The sequence below is a fragment of the Bos taurus genome, chromosome X (genome assembly GCF_002263795.3).
Source record: "Bos taurus isolate L1 Dominette 01449 registration number 42190680 breed Hereford chromosome X, ARS-UCD2.0, whole genome shotgun sequence".
In the NCBI taxonomy this organism is placed as follows: Eukaryota; Metazoa; Chordata; class Mammalia; order Artiodactyla; family Bovidae; genus Bos; species Bos taurus.
In genome coordinates this window covers 54,366,734-54,381,513 of record NC_037357.1, presented here as the reverse complement: position 1 = coordinate 54,381,513, position 14,780 = coordinate 54,366,734, and the positions used below count along the sequence as shown (strand labels likewise).

The following is a 14,780-nucleotide window of genomic DNA, read 5'->3' as shown; positions in this document are numbered from 1 at the left end:
TGAGATTGTTCTGGGAACTTCTGAAACTTCTCTGGGGCCCCCTTTGCTTGGGAGAAAACACAGGCAAAAGAGTTGAGTAAGCAAAGAATGGACATGAACTTGAGCAAACTCCGGAAGATAGAGGAGGACAGGGAAGCCTGGCATACTGCAGTTCATGAGGTCACAAAGAGGTGGACATGACAGAGACTGAACAACAGCAACAAAGCAAACTGTCACAAAGGTTTCAGCAAAGATAAGTCAAAGTATAAAGATGGTAACTTCTTGTACATGAGAATCTGATTTCTGTATCAACGAATGGTTTTAATTCTGATAAAAACAGCATATGTCTATATTGTTGGGGGGTTAAGGAAAGGAAGGACTCAGATTAAGGGATGTGGCACATTCATCAGGAGGGAGGTCTCCACAGTCTCCTGGCCCTCCTGGTCTAGCCTTTCCTTGTGGTCTCCCGCCTCTGGGAAGAACTAAGGATATTACTTCCACTCAGGTTGTCACTAGGTGACCAGGTAAGGGAAAGAGGAGCATCAAGTGACCCCCAACTCTCTTCTTCCCTTCAACCTGTGAAAAAAGTGAAGATGACTGGGTATATACTCCAGTGTTGCCCAATACTGCTCCATCTCACTCATTAGTCAGAAGCTGTGTGACAGAGGCCTGGCTAGAGACATGAACAGCTTTCTTTTTGTCCCCTGGTGTCAGTGATGCTGGCATTTTGGTCCGTGTCCTGGAAGGAGCTCAGTTCAGCTCAGTCACTCAGTCATGTCTGACTCTTTGCGACCCCATGAATCAAAGTACGCCAGGCTTCCCTGTCCATCACCAACTCCCGGAGTTTACCCAAACCCATGTCCATCGAGTCGGTGATGCCATCCAGCCATCTCATCCTCTGTCATCCCCTTCTCCTCCTGCCCCCAATCCCTCCCAGCATCAGGGTCTTTTCCAATGAGTCAGTTCTTCACATGAGGTGGCCAAAATATTGGAGTTTCAGCTTCAGCATCAGTCCCTCCAATGAACACCCAGGACTGATCTCCTTTAGGATGGACTGGTTGGATCTCTTTGCAGTCCAAGAGACTCTCAAGAGTCTTCTCCAACACCACAGTTCAAAAGCATCAATTCTTCGGCGCTCAGCTTTCTTCACAGTCCAACTCTCATATCCATACGTGACCACTGGAAAAACCATAGCCTTGACTAGATGGACCTTTGTTGGCAAAGTAATATCTCTCCTTTTCAATATGCTATCTAGGTTGGTCATAACTTTCCTTCCAAGAAGTAAGTGTCTTTTAATTTCATGGCTGCAGTTACCATCTGCAGTGATTTTCGAGCCCAGAAAAATAAAGTCTGACACTGTTTCCACTGTTTTGCCATCTATCTGCCATGAAGTGATGGGACTAGATGCCATGATCTTAGTTTTCTGAATGTTGAGCGTTAAGCCAACTTTTTCACTCTCCTCTTTCACTTTCATCAAGAGGCTCCTTAGTTCCTCTTCACTTTCTGCCATAAGGGTGGTGTCATCTGCATATCTGAGTTTATTGATATTTCTCCCAGCAATCTTGATTACAGCTTGTGCTTCTTCAAGCCTAGTGTTTCTCATGATGTACTCTGCATATGAAGGAGCTCAGGTCTACCCATATCAGTGGATGATTCTCACCGGTTTCAGGTAAAACTTCCACCTAATAAATAGTATGTTAGCACTGGAGCCTGGATAAGCTCCTTGGGGACTGGGAACCATTAGATGAAATATTCTTCCTTCTCCCTGCCCTTTGCTGAGTCATTCTCCATTAGAACAATGGCGCTGGGCTTGTCATCTGCAGGTTCGTAAGTGACGTAGCTGTCTTTGTTCTTCTACAGGTAAAAGAAGATCAAAATCATGACTGAGAGCACAGTGAGGAAGACCACGGTGATAACAACTACAATGAGGGCTGTGCTGGCTTCAGTTATCAGGGACAGGGCCTCAGTGGCCTGTATAATTGTGGTAGCCAACAGTTCTTGTTCTGGAGGAGGCATGGTTGGGAGGCTAGTCATTGTGGCAGCAGGATGGGCACCAGTAGGGAGGTGTGAATCTTTATTTTTTAAAATTTTAATTGGAGGCTAATTACTTTACAATATTGTGGTGGTTTTTGCCATGCATTCAAATGAATCAGCCATGGATGTACATGTGTTCCCCATCCTGAACCCCCCTCTCACCTCCCTTCCTATCCCATCTCTCAGGGTCATCCCAGTGCACTAGCCCTGAACATCCTGCCTCTGCATCAAACCTGGACTGGCAATCTATTTCACAAATGATAATATACATGTTTCAATGCTATTCTCTCAAATCATCCCACCCTCACCTTCTCCCACAGATCTGAAAGTCTGTTCTTTACATCTGTGTCTCTTTTGCTGTCTTGTATATAGGGGCATCATTACCATCTTTCTAAATTCCATATATATGCATTAATATACTCTGTTGGTGTTTTTCTTTCTGACTTACTTCGCTGTGTATGATAGGCTCCAGTTTCATCCACCTCATTAGAACTGATCCAAATGCATTCTCTTTAATAGCTGAGTAATATTCCATTGTGTATATGTACCACAGCTTTCTTATCCATTCATCTTCTGATGGACATCTAGATTGCTTCCACGTCCTGGCTATTGTAAACAGTGCTGCGACGAACATTTGGGTACACGTGTCTCTTTCATTTCTGGTTTCCTCGGTGTGTATGCCCAGCAGTGGCACTGCTGGGTTGTATGGCAGTTCTATTTCCAGTTTTGTAAGGAATCTCCACACTGTTCTCCATAGTGGCTGTACTAGTTTGCATTCCCACCAACAGCGTAAGAGAGTTCCCTTTTCTCCACACCCTCTCCAGCATTTATTGTTTGTAGACTTTTGGATAGCAGCCATTTTGACCACTGTGAGATGGTACTCATTGTGGTTTGATTTGCATTTCTGTGATAATGAGTGACGTTGAGCATCTTTTCATAAGTCTGTTAGCCATCTGTATGTCTTTGGATAAATGTCTGTTCAGTTCTTTGGCCCATTGTTTGATTGGGTCATTTATTTTTCTGGAATTGAGCTGCAGGAGCTGCTTGTATATTTTTGAGATTAATTCTTTGTCAGGTGCTTCATTTGCTATTATTTTCTCCCATTCTGAAGGCTGCCTTTTCACCTTGCTTATAGTTTCCTTTGTTGTGCAAAAGCTTTTAAGTTTAATTAGGCACCATTTGTTTATTTTTTCTTTTATTTCCATTACCCTGGGAGGTGGGTCATAGATGATCCTGCTATGATTTATGTCAGAGAGTGTTTTGCCTATGTTTTCCTCTAGGAGTTTTATAGTTTCTGATCTTACATTTAGATCTTTAATCAATTTTGAGTTTATTTTTGTGTATGGTGTTATAAAGTGTTCTAGTTTCATTCTTTTACAGGTGGTTGACCAGTTTTCCCAGCACCACTTGTTAAAGAGATTGTCTTTTCTCCATTGTATATTCTTGCCTCCTTTGTCAAAGATAAGGTGTCCATAGGTGTGTGGATTTATCTCTGGTCTTTCTATTTTGTTCCATTGATCTATATTTCTGTCTTTGTGCCAGTATTGTACTGTCTTGATGACTGTAGCTTTGTAGTATAGTCTGAAGTCAGGCAGGTTGATTCCTCCAGTTTCATTCTTCTTTCTCAACATTGCATTGGCTATTTGAGGTTTTTGGTATATCCATACAAATTGTGAAATTATTTGTTCTCATTCTCTGAAAAATACCATTGGTAGTTTGATAGGAATTGCATTGAATCTATAGATTGCTTTGGGTAGTATACTCATTCTTACCATGTTGATTCTTCCGATCCATGAACATGGTATATTTCTCCATCAAAGACATCTTTGATTTCTTTCATCAGTGTTTTATAGTTTTCTATATATAGATATTTTGTTTCTTTAGGTAGCTTTATTCCTAAGTATTTTATTCTTTTCATTACAATGGTGAATGGAATTGTTTCCTTAATTTCTCTGTTTTCTCATTATTAGTGTATAGGAATGCAAGGGATTTGTGTGTTAATTTTATATTCTGCAACTTTACTCTATTGATTGATTAGCTCTAGTAATTTTTGGGTGGAGTCTTTAGGGTTTTCTATGTAGAGGATCATGTCATCTGCAAACAGTGAGAGTTTTACCTCTTCTTTTCCAATCTGGATTTCTTTTATTTCTTTTTCTGCTCTGATTGCTGTGGCTAAAACTTCCAAAACTATGTTGAATATTAGTGGTGAGAGTGGGCATCCTTGTCTTGTTTCTGACTTTAAGGGAAATGCTTTCAGTTTTTCACCATTGACGATAATGTTTGCTGTGGGTTTATCATATATGGCTTTTATTATGTTGAGGTATGTTCCTTCTATTCCTGCTTTCTGAGGGTTTTTTTTTTTTATCATAAATACATGTTGAATTTTCTCAAAGGCTTTCTCTGCATCTGTTGAGATAATCATATGGTTTTTTATCTTTCAATTTGTTAATGTGGTGTATCACATTGATTGATTTGTGAATATTGAAGAATCCTTGCATCCCTGGGATAAAGCCCACTTGGTCATGATGTATGATATTTTTAATATGTTGTTGGATTCTTTTTGCTAGAATTTTGTTAAGGATTTTTGTATCTATGTTTATCAGTGATATTGGCCTGTAGTTTTCTTTTTTTGTGCCATCTTTGTCTGGTTTTGGTATTAGGGTGATGGTGGCCTCATAGAATGAGTTTGGCAGTTTACCTTCCTCTGAAATTTTCTGGAAAAGTTTGAGTAGGATAGGTGTTAGCACTTCTCTAAATTTTTGAAAGAAATAGCTGTGAAGCCATCTGGTCCTGGGCTTTTGTTTGCTGGAAGACTTCTGATTACAGTTTCGATTTCTGTGCTTGTGATGGGTCTGTTAAGATTTTCTACTTCTTCCTGGTTCAGTTTTGGAAAGTTGTACTTTTCCAAGAATTTGTCCATTTCTTCCAAGTTGTCCATTTTATTGGCATATAGTTGCTTATAGTAGTCTCTTATGATCCTTTGTATTTCTGTGTTGTCTGTTGTGATGTCTCCATTTTCATTTCTAATTTTATTGATTTGATTTTTCTCCCTTTGTTTTTTGATGAGTCTGGCTAATGGTTTGTCTAGTTTATTTATCTTCTCAAAAAACCAGCTTTTAGCTTTGTTGATTTTTGCTATGGTCTCCTTTCTTTTTTTGCATTTATTTCTGCCCTAATTTTTGATTTCTTTCCTTCTACTAACCCTGGGGTTCTTAATTTCTTCCTTTTCTAGTTGCTTTAGGTGTAGAGTTCAGTTATTTATTTGATTTTTCTCCTGTTTCTTGAGGTAAGCTTGTATTGCTTATGAACCTTCCCCTTAGCACTGCTTTTACTGAATCCCATAGATTTTGAGTTGTTGTGTTTTCATTTTCATTTGTTTCTATGCATATGTTGATTTTTTCTGTGATTTGTTGGTTATTCAGAAGTGTGTTGTTTAGCCTCCATATGGTTATATTTTTAATAGTTTTTTTTTTTTTTTTCGTAGTTAACACCTGATCTTACTGCATTTTGATCAGAAAAGATGCTTGAGATGATTTCATTTTTTTTTGAATTTACTAAGGCTAGATTTATGGCCCAGGATGTGATCTATCCTTGCGAAGGTTCCGTGTACACTTGAGAAAAAGGTGAAATTCATTGGTTTGGGGTGTAATGTCCTATAGATATCAATTAGGTCTAACTGGTCCATTGTATCATTTAAAGTTTGTGTTTCCTTGCTAATTTTCTGTTTAGTTGATCTATCCATAGGTGTGAGTGGGGTATTAAAGTCACCCACTATTATTGTGTTACTGTTAATTTTTCCTTTCATACTTGTTAGCATTTGCCTTACATATTGCGGTGCTCCTATGTTGGGTACATATATATTTATAATTGTTATATCTTCTTCTTGGATTGATCCTTTGATCATTATGTCGTGTCCTTCTTTTCTCTTTTCACAGCCTTTATTTCAAAGTCTATTTTATCTGATATGAGTATTGCTACTCCTGCTTTCTTTTGGTCTCCATTTGTGTGAAATATCTTTTTCCAGCCCTTCACTTTCAGCCTGTATGTGTCCCTAGGTTGAGGTGGGTCTCTTGTAGACAACATATATAAGGGTCTTGTTTTTGTATCCATTCAGCCAGTCTTTGTCTTTTGGTTGGGCCATTCAATCCATTTACATTTAAGGTAATTATTGATAAGTATGATCCTGTTGCCATTTACTTTGTTGTTTTAGGTTCGAGTTTATAAACCTTTTCTGTGTTTCCTGTCTAGAGAAGATCATTTAGCATTTGTTGAAGAGCTGGTTTGGTGGTGCTGAATTCTCTCAGCTTTTGCTTGTCTGTAAAGCTTTTGATTTCTCCTTCATATGTGAATGAGATCCTTTCTGGGTAGAGTAATCTGGGTTGTAGATTTTCCTCTTTCATCACTTTAAGTATGTCTTGACATTCCCTTCTGGCTTGAAGAGTTTATATTGAAAGATCAGCTATTATCGTTATGGGAATCCCCTTGTGTTTTATTTGTTGTTTTTCCCTTGCTGCTTTTAACATTTGTTCTTTGTGTTTGATCTTTGTTAATTTGATTAATATGTGTCTTGGGGTGTTTTGCCTTGGGTTTATCCTGTTTGGGACTCTCTAGGTTTCTTGGACTTGGGTGGCTATTTCCTTCCCCATTTTAGGGAAGTTTTCAACAATTATCTCCTCAAGTATTTTCTCCTGGCCTTTCTTTTTGTCTTCTTCTTGGACTCCTATGATTAGAATCTTGGGGCATTTAACATTGTCCCAGAGGTTTCTGAGGTTGTCCTCATTTCTTTTAATTCTTTTTTCTTTTTTCCTCTCTGTTTCATTTATTTCCACCATTCTATCTTCCACCTCATTTATCCTATCTTATGCCTCAGTTATTCTACTGTTGGTTCACTCCAGAGTGCTTTTCATCTCAGTTATTGCATTATTCATTATTGATTGACTCTTTTTTTATTTCTTCTAGGTCCTTGTTAAACTTTTCTTGCATCTTCTCAATCCCTATCTCCAGAATGTTTATCTGTAATGCCATTTTGTTTTTAAGATTTTGGATTATTTTTACTATTCTGAATTCTTTTTCACGTAGACTCGCTATCTTCTCCTCTTTTGTTTGGTTTGGTGGGCTTTTATCATGTTCCTTTACTTGCTGAATATTTCTCTGCCTTTTCATCTTGTTTATATTGCTGTGTTTGGGGTGGCCTTTCTGTATGCTGGACGTTTGTGGTTCCTTTTTATTGTGGAGGTTCCTCCCTGTGGATGGGGTTGGATGAGTAGCTTGTCAAGATTTCCTTGTTAGGGAAGCTTGCATCAGTGTTCTGGTTGGTGGAGCTGTATTTCTTCTCTCTGGAGTGCAATGAAGTGTCCAGTAGTGAGTTTTGAGGTGTCTATGGGTTTGGTATGACTTTTGGCCGTTTATATTTTAATGCTCAGGCTTATGTTCCTGCATTGTTGGAGTATTAGCTTGGTATGTCTTGCTCTGAAACTTGTTGGCTCTTGGATGGAGCTTGGTTTCAGTGTAGGTATGGAGGCTTTGGATGAGCTCTTATCGATTAATGTTCCCTGGAGTCAGGAGTTTTCTGGTGTCCTCAAGTTTTAGATTTTAGCCTCCTGGCTCTAGCTTTCAGTATTATTCTTACAGTAGCCTCAAGACTTCTACATCTGTACAGCACCGATGATAAAACATCTAGGTTAATGGTGAAAAGATTCTCCACGGTGAGGGACACCCAAAGAGGTTCACAGAGTTACATTGAGAAGAGAAGAGGGAGGAGGGAGATAGAGGGGACCAGGAGGAGAAGAGGGGGAATCAAACGGGGAGTGAGAAATCTAGCCAGTAGTCAATTCCCTATTTGCTCTCCACAGCCTGGAACATCCAGAGAGGTTCACAGAGTTAAATAGAGAAGAGAAGGGGGAGGGAGGAGATAGAGGTGATCTGGGGGAGAAAAAGGAGAGTCAAAGGGGAGAGACCAATCATGCCAGTAATCACACTCCAAAGTAAAAATGGGTACTGAAGATTGGATTCTTAAAGGTACAAAATTGATAACAAATACCAAAAAGCAAAGATTAAAAATCTAGAGTAGAGGTTAAACTCTCCAAAATACAATATAAAAAAAAACAAAACAAAGGCAAAAATATTATAAAAATATATATATGTGAAATTTGTTTTTAAAATAGGGTTTTTTTTCCCCAAGGTTTTAAAAATGAAAATTAAAGGAGTAATAAAGAACTTAGAAATCAAAAAATTAAATTAAAAAAATGATAATAGTAAAGTATATCTAGGAATTTCTCTGGAGCTGTTGAGGGTAGTGTGGGGTTAGTTCAGTTTCATATAGTTCCTTGTTCCAGTTTATACTTCTTCTCAAGGTCTATAAGGCCCCTTCCAATGTAGTCACTGCTAACTACAGGGTTTTAATCTGTTGCACCTGTCACTTCCAAATCGGTTCCCTCTTCTTTATTTTGGCTTCCTCTGTTTGCAAGTCTCTTCAGGGTCTAATTTCCACCCTGACACAAGGCGGTGAAGGAGGTCATTTATTTAGGTTCAGTTGTGCTGAGGGGAGGGAGGAACACTGCAAACAAATATCACTGGCATGTGTGGGGAGTGCTTGCATCGTCAGGCCACACTGGGCTTGCCCCCACTCACAGCGTGTGTGCTTTCCCTGTCTATACTGCTCAGGCTCCAAGTTGCTCTGCAGGGGAACTGTCTAAAGTGGGCCCTGGGTTGCGTGCACGTCCCAGGTCTACTCTGCTCAGGTTCAGGTCCTGACGTACTCCACAAAGGCACAGACTCAGTTGGGCCTGCATTTTGTGCCTTTCCCAGGTCCGAGCAGCTCCACTGACCAGCTTGGTGAGTGCACTCTCCCCAGGTGGGCAGTGTGTCTTATCATCTCCTGGTCCCAGCCCCTGGGTTTCCTGGGTGCTCTGCAAGAGTGCCGTCTCAGGTGTGCCGTGTGTCTCCTCTGGGGATCTGACCTCTGACTGTGACCCTCCTGGTGGGTGTCAACCATCCAGGATCCCAGGAAGGCTGTGTTAGCAACTGGGAGCCTGCTCACAGTTTGGTAGAGGGTGCTATGTCTGGAGTCGAGATCGCCCCTCGCCTTTCAGCTCTTGCTGTCGCCCACCTGCCTCTCTGCCTCTGGCGGGGGGAGGGGCCAGTGTGCAGCCGGGTTAGCTCCCTAAGATTGTCCTCAGGGCATGCAGGCTCTGTCCTTACCCTAAGCATGTAGCCTGCACGTCCCTGTTCAGCCCCTGCTTGCTGCTGGTGGACATGAGCATCTGAGCTTCTTCTCCACTGTGAGTTGCAATTAGGTGTGTAATCTGTGGGCCCCCCCCCTCCTTATATTACCCTCTGAGATTCCAAAACTCCCCACAGACCCACTGGTGAGAGGGTTTCCTGGTATTTGGAAACTTCTCCTCCCTCACGACTCCCTCCCCAGGACGGGTCTCTGTCCCTAACTCTTTTGTCTCTCTTTTTATCTTTTATATTTTGTCCTACCTCCTTTTGAAGAGAATGGGCTGCCTTTCTGGGTGCCTGGTGTCCTCTGCTAGCATTCAGAAGTTGTTTTGTGGAATTTGTTCAGCGTTCAAGTGATCTTCAATGCATTTGTGGGGGAGAAAGTGGTCTCCCCATCCTATTCCTTTGCCATCTTAGGACCGCCCCCAGGAGATGCACATCTTACCAGCAGACAGGTGGTGGCAGTGGGGATGGGCTGGTGCTGCCGCATCCCTCTCAACTCAACAAGGGTGGCACCACAGGCACTTTGGGGACCCGCAGGGGACTCAGAACTGAGAAAGCACCCAGGGATGCGCAGAGTTAGCTGCTGAAGCCCCAAATGTAATTTTTAATTATCCATAATTTACTGATGAATTATTGTATCTAAAAATAGGGGCATGAATGCTCCTTCTGTAGATAGAGTGTAAAATCTCAATTTGTGGGAATTTGGAATGGCAATCAAATAACAGCAACCATTCAGCAATAAATTACTATTTATAAAAATTATATATACAATTACTTACTTGAAATGGTTTGGGATTTAACTCAAATGTTTCTACAAATACATATCAGTCACATACTATTCCAGGACAGTTTTACCTGAGTTTAATGACACCCCTCCCTTTTTCTGTCACCTGAACCCAGTGGTATTTTGAGCTACCTAAAAAGGTGTCATAAGATTCTAATAAGAATGCTCAAAGGGATTTTAACTATATTCAGATTTTCCTTTTTTAAAGCAACAGCTTTAGTGAGATGCAACTCATATATGTGTTTCTCATTTTAATAACTCTATGCTATGTGGCCCATTGAGGAGAGGCAGTGAATGTCACAAAATCAAAATTAGAGGCATAGGGGATACTGCTTAAAAAAAGAAGGCAAAAACAATGTTGTGACTGCTTTGTTTATGGTTGTTATTTTAATTTTTGTCTTTCTCTCTTTCTCTGTGTCTCTGTCTCTCTTACACACACACACACACACACACACACACACACACACAGAGTTTTGACAGTTTTATTATCTTCCCTTATTCTCCTATTCAAATTATGTTGATATGCCCTGGGGCCTGGTATCAGAGGATACCCTTTGTAAAATCTAACAAACGAGCGAAAGTACTAAAGAGAAGTGACTCCATGAGGGTGACTTTCTGGTTTTTTTTTTTTCCTTTTTTAGGATTTTATCTTCCTTTTAAGAAAACTCCCCACAAATCCCTGGATAAATGCCATAGGCTATAGATATTTAGCAAAAGTTCCCTGGGGAAAATGTATGAAATTTCTAATGTGTCAATAATGTTACATTTTGCAAAGTCTGTTAAACTTTCCAGGCTGAGAAAATCCAAGACAAATTGACAAATGAGATTTTATATATTGGTCTTCCAGATTCACCCACAAATAATGGTATGGTAGAAGATACCAAATAATTCATAATGACATAATCCTTTGCAATCAATGATTCAAATGTAAATGAACTCTTAAGAAGGAGAAAAATATAACCCATTACTCAGAGATCTATACCTTTGCTAAAATTCTACTTTATTTAGCTGGAAGTCCTCTTGTCCTTTTGTATTCTTGGCACAATTCTCCATTGGGTGTCTGACTCATCTCTAATCCTTAAAATAAATTATTCTGATTTTCAGCTAGAACTGTGGTTTACATATGTGCAGTGTTTGTGTATGAATGGTCCCTGCATGTGTGTCAGAGTTGGGAGAATGCTCATGCCTTTCATAGTCCATGGACCTCAGATCTAAGCTATTGTCCCCATAAATCTACAGCTTTAGCCTTAAGGGAGTGTTCTGCTCTGGTTTCACACTTAGTGAAGTGTTTGATTCATCACTTTGCATCTCTCTATCTGTACCACTCTCCTCCATCCCCTCCTTTGTCTTGGATAGCTCATTTTATGTTTTAAGTTCTGGGTCATGGGTACATTTTCTCCCCCTAACAGGAGCTGGCCTTAAAGATTCCATTTTAAAAATACTTTCAAAATTGAAGTAAGCACTTTTCTCCCTCTCTCATCTCTATCTTCATTTCTAGAGTTATCAAATTAGACAATATCAAACATGTGCTGCACCCTTTCCCTTAATGCATATATACAGCTAGATCAATGGGAAGATAGTCCCTCCAGAAATGCCTGGGGCAAAATAGAAGGACATTTGCAGAAGAGAGGCTCGGAGAGATCATTTAATCCAGGCCCCTGCCTTCAGGCTGCTGCCAAATTATTTAGGTCTCGGGATTATTGCAGCTCCCCTTGAAGATCTACATAGTTTCCATCCAGGTGTTTCATTCTAGTCTGTTTCACTAGAATACCCCAAAACCATCTTCCTTATATCCCATTGAACCACTTTTTTGTTTTTATTTTTTTTATTTTTTAACTTTACAATATTGTATTGGTTTTGCCATATATCAAAATGAATCCACCACAGGTATACATGTTCCAGGTCCTTGTTTATTCTTCTATATAGGTAGAAATCAAAGGTTTAAAAATCCCCTCTAAAAAATATTTCTTATACACACAGACACTATTTTGGTCACCCTTCAAGGCACAACTTCTTAGGCTATGTGGGTTTTCAGATGTCCTTAATGTGTTGTGTTCTAGGTTTCTCAAACCTCTTTGAAAACTTATCAAGAGGTTCTCTGAGGTAAGAAGAGAAAGGCAGTCAATACTGAAAAAAAGGAAAAGTTAATAAAGAAGGAGAGCATACAGCTTAGGAAAGCATATACTTTTCCAACACTACCATTCCACAGTTCATCAGAATTGAAAACCTAGAAATCAACCCCTTCTCCTTCTCCTTCATGCCGCATATAGTTACCAAGTCTCACCATTTCTGTGCCTATCTCCAAAACCAAGCCCTTGATCCCTCTTTCACCATCCCTTGCTAATTCACCCCACCCTACCCCCCAACACATAAACAAGCCCTGTGTACTACTCAAGGTCTACCCTTCAGCAGTTTGAATGAGCATCATTGTAACAGCTCTTAACCAGTCTATTTTCAGTTTGCCATCTAATTCATCTTCTAGACAATACCACAAAATTATATTTCTAAAATGTCAATTTGAACATTATTTCTTCTGCTCTAAATCATTGGATGGTCACTATTACCTAAGAATGAAGTCTATTTTTTAAAATCTAATCATAGGAGGCTCTATATGAGTTTAGTCTAGCTTACCTGTTTGGCTTCAATAAACTAACATTTCTCCATTCATACCATATACCCCTCCACTGTATTGGGTAATTGTTTTTCCTTAAACAGGCTACCTACTTTTATGCCTTTGTGCCTTTTTACTTGTTGCTCTTCTCTGTCTAGAATATTATTTTTGTCATGCCCCTGATTTAACGTGCTTAAACATGATCATCTCTGTGGAACAGTCTCCAATCTCCCAGGCATAGTTTTTCATATGTCTCTTTTTAACTCTTAACTCATAATGTTTCAACAATTTCTTTATATCTATAACTCTGTTACTATACTGAGAGGGACTCTATCTTATTCACTTTGTATTTTCTTTTTTATTTCAATGCCTAGTACAGTGTCTACTGTAGACTTAGTTCTCTGAAGACTTTTTAGGATGGGTGAATGGATGAAAATATTTGAGGATGAAGAGAGGGAGCTGTGATAAACAGATGGTCAAACTGGAGGACATCCCATAGTGGTTATCTATACCTTTGTTTGGAAGGCTGGCTTATGTCAGTTTGAGAAATAGGGAACTTGAGTTTTTGAAGTTGGGTCCCCTGGATGAGTAGCTAGGTAGCCAAAGGCAGAAACTCAAAGGTATTTAAAAGCTGTGGCTAAGAATCACAATAAGAGAGACGGCTATATGCAGGCACCCATTTCTGGGGCCCTTCTTCCTGTCCCACTACTTCCAAGCGACCTGCTCTCTGGAGCTTCATACTAGACTTAGATGCCAGACTCTTCCTAGGTTGCTGACATTAAGAATATACCTGTTCCAGTTGTTGGAGTTGGCAGTGGTTTTATTTCTCTGAGGAAACTTCTATAAACAAAGTAATTTGTTTTGTTTTCCTCCCATCTAGCTTCCATCCATACCAGATTCCCCCCATCCCCCACCATTCCCACATGATGCACTACAAGCCAAGTTAGGATGGCAGCTCTCATTCTGAAGCTGACATGACACTCTGAAGATCTTCACCAGCCAAATTACTCTCCATAGATTGCTTAATTTCTGGAACATGTTCCATAATCACATTTTTCTCCTGACTACACTTCATCGTCTCCTTTTCCTTATCTCTTTGCTCCATTTCCTTTCCTTTGCTGACAGCAGGTGGCCAGTGGTATCTTGGAAAGAGAACCTGGCAGCAATTCAACCCAAAGCAACAGAAACTGTGATTCAGTTAGCTATTATTTGCCAAGTATAGACTCTGATGGGAGATCGAGATTTTTCTTACTGACTGCATAGGTGGCCAGGACTGAGGATAGAGGTGTAATGTGGGAAAGTGGTACAGAGACAAGCAATAACCAGATTTGCAACCATTGTCAGTCCATCAAAAGCCAACTTGATTTTTCCATACTGTTTATAAAATGAGATTAAAATTCCCGGAAAATGTCGCCTCAGAATATTCATGGTTAAACTGGCACTGCATCCATTTTACAGATGGTCACTGGTGAGAGGAGATGTTACTGAAGTCCCTCATAGTAAAATTGAAAAATACACACCAGAATAGAATTCTTTGGTGTCTTCACCCTCAGGTCCTATGTACTTGCTGAAATCTCCTTGAAATCAACTTCATTCAAAATTTATTTATATTAAATTTTCAATTCTAGTTCCATCTTCAACAAAAATTAAGTTATAAGCCCATTGTCTGGCTCTGTAGAGGCAGAGGTGAATTTCAATGGATTCTCAGTTACCTGGGTATATTCTCAAATGAACTACAGTTTCATTTTAAAATACCAATTTTCTCAACACCTAATGAATTCACAAACATCTAGTTCTCAAGAATGTGTAATGAACCCTAGAAAGTTTTTAGGAAGCAATAGCCACTGGCATAGCATTTTACAGCTGAAAAAAAAATGGAGTTAAGAGTTACTTGAAGAATACAAATGATAGAACCTAGTTTCCCACACCGGGCCTCCTTCAGCTTCCCTTTTTGGGGAGCCAGCTAAGTCTCCATTAAAGATAGAACAGGTAAGTCTCCTTGCTGTTTTATTTGTTTGTCTAATATTCATCAAAAATCAAAGCTTTTGACTGTGTGTGGGCAAAGAAAGGGAGGGAAAAGAAAGGCAAGGTGAGGCGGAGCAGGCATGGGGTCAGAAGTAGTCTTGCTGCTTGTCCAGAATAATGAAT

The 14,780-nt window shown here is 39.8% G+C and overlaps 1 protein-coding gene and 1 pseudogene across 26 annotated transcripts in view; both read right to left on the bottom strand.

Annotated features, from left to right (window-relative positions):
• Positions 1-14,780, bottom strand: part of IL1RAPL2 (interleukin 1 receptor accessory protein like 2) — a 1,479,614-nt gene that overhangs the window by 175,581 nt on the left and 1,289,253 nt on the right. The window lies entirely within an intron of this gene.
• Positions 1,190-4,494, bottom strand: LOC132344277 (small cell adhesion glycoprotein-like; annotated as a pseudogene).